The sequence below is a fragment of the Sitodiplosis mosellana genome, unplaced genomic scaffold, assembly GCF_009176505.1.
Source record: "Sitodiplosis mosellana isolate CC-2019 unplaced genomic scaffold, AAFC_SMos_1.0 Smas_scaffold_652, whole genome shotgun sequence".
Taxonomy (NCBI): Eukaryota; Metazoa; Arthropoda; class Insecta; order Diptera; family Cecidomyiidae; genus Sitodiplosis; species Sitodiplosis mosellana.
Window position 1 is genome coordinate 1 of NW_022595894.1, and position 5,125 is coordinate 5,125.

Below are 5,125 nucleotides of genomic sequence, written 5' to 3' on the forward strand. Positions count from 1 at the left end.
ACCGAGGTAAGATTTTAAAGTTGTTTCAGAACGTGAAAAAAAAATTACACGCGCAGACATGATGACTCCATTTGTGCTATGCTCCTCTTCTCTCGTTCTGCTTGTGTGAGTGTTTTTGGACATTGTTATTGTTTTTGGTTTTGTTTTAAAGTTTATTATAAATTCCGATTTATAGCTTGGAAACTGTTTATGTGTTTTTTGAATGTTGACATTGAGAAGATGATTGAACGAAACTGACCGATGAGAGAGAGTCGAATATTTATTTTTGTAATGCGACAAAAATACAGACATAAATATAAGACGTAATTCGCACTACCGGCTGGACTACATTTGAGTTCGTTGACTTGTAACTTTAAAAACAGAGAATCACATATTCGCTTTCGACTTTTTTCCCAAAAAATGTGATTCGTATTTAATTTTATGCAGAGAGATTATATTACGCAGAAGCTGTCTGTTTTTTTTTTGCTACATGATTCCATTCTTTTAAGAAATCTTGTACTCAAGTGGAATTTCCAATTGGACAAATAGACTAATTCGCAAAGAACAAATTTCTATTTACAATATAGGAAATGGACATCGAACATAGGACAACGATGTGATTGACGAAACGACCTGATGCAATTCTACAAAGTATAACGAAATTCCTATTCACACGCATACGTTTATTAGCCTATATATTGACGTATTAGCTGTCATTAGAGCGTGCAAGTACGTAGAATGCCATAACCAAAATATAAAATCGTTCTGTAATCGATTGTTTTGTATTTACTTGATTTCTTTTCAGTTTTTTCCCCTTTTTATACAGGGTCCTTTGGAGAGAATGGTTAAATCGCGAGAAATATGCAATACATTCGGTTGGTGATGCTATGTCATTCATCGTTAGGTGAATATTTCATTTTATTTCCTTTCATATTTATGTTTGCTTCTCATTCCATTTTATTCATTGCATTTTTATGTTTTAGTGTGCCGTGTTACGAGTCGTGATACCTCTTCCACCAGTTGAAACATTGATCTTCTTCATGTATTAAAATGTCGTAAGTGTACATTGTACTACATCACTGTACAAGAAAATAATGTAATTTAATTTTTCCACCGAAAATTCCAATCACAATAATATTTATTTCATCTTTTGAAACAGATCTGAGGGAAATGCAACGGATTTTGAGAACGCATCGAATTCTGCCGATGCATCCAATGAAACTCAGACCTGCGTCTGATCAGAATGAACTGAGACAACATCTACCGATGGTGCGAAGCATGCAAACAACGACTAGCCGTCTTTCTTGCTGCTCAAATTATATTTAAAAATGCGTTTAGTTAAAGTTAAATTCATGCGGTTTTTTAATGTGTCCGCCTTTTTCTGTTATATTCACTATTGCCATCAACCAATGAACAAATGCGAGAAATGTAATCTTATCAGATGCATGATATATTTACACAACATTCGTTGAATACTACACAGTACACCCATATGTATTAGTTCGACATTCGCTCGATTTGTGAAAACGCGTACAATGTACGGCGTACGCACTTATTCTGAATGCTAATTATAGAACAGTTGTTCGGGACAACCGACTGTTGTATGCACAACACAACCACACGGATTACACAATAAGCGATTTGAACACGTCGTGCCTATGAGTGTATTTGATCGGGTTTTCATTCGTTCAATTTTATCTACACGATCAAATAACACGCAATACTCCCACTATGTCACAGATTACAAATGAATGAAGAAAATGAAGTGGGTAATACACACATGTTTCGTAGCCACACACTTCAACTTGCTGACAATGGCTTACAGTGTTGCTTGCATCATTTAGACATATCATTTTTCGTATGTGCTCAGCATAGGCGTGACGATGAGTTGTTTGCATCAATTCGGTTTCAAGAAGATAGTCAGTGATTAGAAAATGTTGTTAGATTTAAAAATCGGATCAATAAACCACAATGTAGTATCCGACATACTTTGAATATTTTCGTAAAGATCTCAAAAATGTCATAAAAAACAATTTGAGTTCTACTGCACCGTCTTTGGGAAAGTAAAAAAAGCGTACAAATTGATTGCTTCACCTTAGTTTGCTTCACTTCCAAATTGCCATATAAACTGCTATTTGATTCGCTTGTTCGCTATAGCCTGCTTGGCTCATTTTACTCTGTTACGATCGCACGTGAACAGAACGCGTCATATTACGTTTCATTTTCTCCCCGCTGCTATGCTGTAACACATTCTTTCATTTTTTGTGTGTGCTTAAATTTGGGTTTTGTCCCGACCCTTGGAAATTGAAGCACGGATAACAAGACCGAAGAAGAGTCACAAAAACAACAATGGGAACGACCCATATTGGTGAAATTAAAGATGGAATTAGTAAACATGATCAAGCTCATACCTGTACGTGTGCGGTAAACCAAGAAACATCCGTTTAGCACCTTTTTTTACTTCTTCTTCTCTCTTATTCTTCTTTATGGTTTGTGCTTCTTCCACATTCGTATTGTTGTTACGCTACTTAATCAACAGAACATTGAGTGTGATCAGTTCATTTGACTCAAATGCAGCTATTAATTAGCATTTTATTGGACATAATGTTGAGTGGGGTCAGTGCATCGATTTGATGTGCGATATTTTGAATAAATTGCGTGACGAAGCACAAATCGAATTATACAATTCGCATATGTATATAAAGTGCTAATTTGCCGTACAAATTCGGCAAAAATAAGACGATAAAAAGACCGCAGTGTTTTACTTTCCCATATAATTTGTCGGTTTAGTTGCAGCAGAGAATGCTTGCGGTCAGTATTGAAATGGTTGCGATAAAAGACGATACTTTTCAATTGGTTGCAACAAAAAAGTGGACTGTTTATTGCATAGAGAGAGGGGGAGAGAGAAAAAAAAGAATGCAACCACCGTAATGAATTTCGGCCAACCGCGAACCACTAAAATTCGTTTCGTTTAAAAGCTAAAAATACTACCTGCTGATTTGGGCAAAAATTACTTGAAGTTTGTAAAAAGATTAGCCAATTAGTTTAGTTTTTCTACTGTTTGAACTTACCTAGCACATTTCACCTTTTTCGTACTAGAAGGAATGAACAGAAATCAAAAACTAGTAAAAACCCACCTACCTGAGGCAAAATATGAATGATTTGAATTTCTAAGAAAATAATAGGTAAACAAGAGATACACCATTGGTTTAACATGTTGAATTTTAATTTAAATAAATACATTTTGTAAATAGATAATTTTGGAAAAATGTTCTAATCTAATTTCGCAATCGTTGTTCATCTAATGCGCAACTAATTATATTCAGATCGCGCTATTTTTTCATATAATATACGAGTTTTAAAGTAAATCGATCATCGTCTTACTTCTCAGTCGTACGCTCGGTAATTATAAAACGGATGATCGATTTGCAGTGATTCAAATCGTTTAAAATTGATCACTTCTTTACGATCAATATTCAAGGCCCATGGCAGTGTAAGTAAAACCGTTTCTTTGATGAAAACGTCCAATTTTCTTGCGTTGTGATGCGATTTCCTCTTCTTGATTAAATTGAGAATTTTCAGCGGTATCACATTGTCGCTGACATTTGTGAGAGCAATACGCTTCATATTTGGTGATTGGGTTGCAAAAGGTATGATTACATCGATGGAATCCTTTTCGATGTACAACTCCTCCAATTTAGTTAGGCTTTTCGCGATCATTCCGGCTTTATCTCCCAATGAAACGATGTATAATATCTTGAGGTTTTGCAACGATGCAATCGATGAAATAATGTTTATGCGACCATAGCTGCAATGAATCAGAAAGATCCGCTCCAATGCTTTTATCGACGATAGCCTGTTCATACTGTGATTTAAAATAGATTTACTTCCGGATGGTACCAAGTGGAATCGCTTGATTCTCTTCTGATCGTATAGTGTTTTCACGAGATCGCACACATCTCCAATATTTCTGCTGGAGTACTTTTTGTTGTAGAGCTTTGTATTTAGAGTCAATTCGTCCAGTTTGATATCCGAATCTAAGATGAATTTGAGTGCATTCCGAGCATTCCTGGCCACGGTGAAATTTTTAACATTCGGATTATTGTCGAAAAAAGCCTTGAGCTCTTTTGTCTGCCTCTTATTTGACGCCATCGTCCCACTGAATACTCTCCAATGTTGGGTACTTCTGGTAAAACCAATTACTTCTCAGATTGTACTCTCGATCCTGTTTGATACACTGCGATCGAATTCGCAACAACTTCATGTTTTCACAGTGCTTTAAAATTTGGTTGAAAAAATCACCGCTCGAACGAGACACCCAGAACTCGACGATTTCAACATTTTTCAACGTTTTCTTTAAACATTCGCCATAGCCTATCGCTGGCCAGGTGAGTAATAAGTATGTGAACCGGATTTTCTTCGGCGATATATTCAAGTGGCGAGCAACATACTGGAATAGCCCAATATCACCGCCAATAATGTTCACATCTTGAATGTATTCAGCGAAGCAACAAACATATCGCTCTTTTGGTTGGACGTCGATTTCTCCACGTGTCATTCGCACGGATATTCGCTTCGACTTATATTCTCGTGCAAAATAATCACCAGTTGCATTTTTCATGCCAGCTCCATTTAAGGAACATAGATCGTTGAGCGGCAGGTGGCAAAATATCGCATCTAAAACATTTTGCGGGAGATTTTGCAGTTCAATCGTTGATCTTTCAACATTATAATTTACATCGCGTCTTTTTTTAGGTGTAATTTCTTTATCGTTGTTTGTGAATGGCCTTTTCATTGTGATAAGTTAGTAGTAAGTCCCTATATTTTTAGGAGAAAAACCAAAGGGTTAGACACAAATTCATACTCAACAAACACTCGGCGATACTAGAATCTACTCGGTGCTACTCAGTGCCATTTGGTTCAGTTTAATGTGTAGTATACACAGAGAACTGTCAAAGTCAACTGAGTGTTTTGAGTGGTTTCGAGTTTACATTTAAAATGCATGGATGTACTCGGAACTACTCGGTGCAAAATGGGACAAATTCGTCAAAACTTGTACGGTCGAAAACTGTGTCTACCCCCTTGAGAAAAACGTTATATTAAATATATGAGTAGTTTGGAGCGAAAATGTTATACAGAAAAGTTG

The 5,125-nt window shown here is 36.2% G+C and overlaps 1 long non-coding RNA gene across 1 annotated transcript; it reads left to right on the forward strand.

Annotated features, from left to right (window-relative positions):
* The first annotated feature begins 566 nt into the window (after positions 1-566).
* Positions 567-3,193, forward strand: LOC129570918 (uncharacterized). The gene is made up of 4 exons (XR_008688186.1): positions 567-708; positions 785-883; positions 963-1,034; positions 1,139-3,193. It is a non-coding gene; the product is annotated as an uncharacterized LOC129570918 (long non-coding RNA).
* Positions 3,194-5,125: the final 1,932 nt, after the last annotated feature.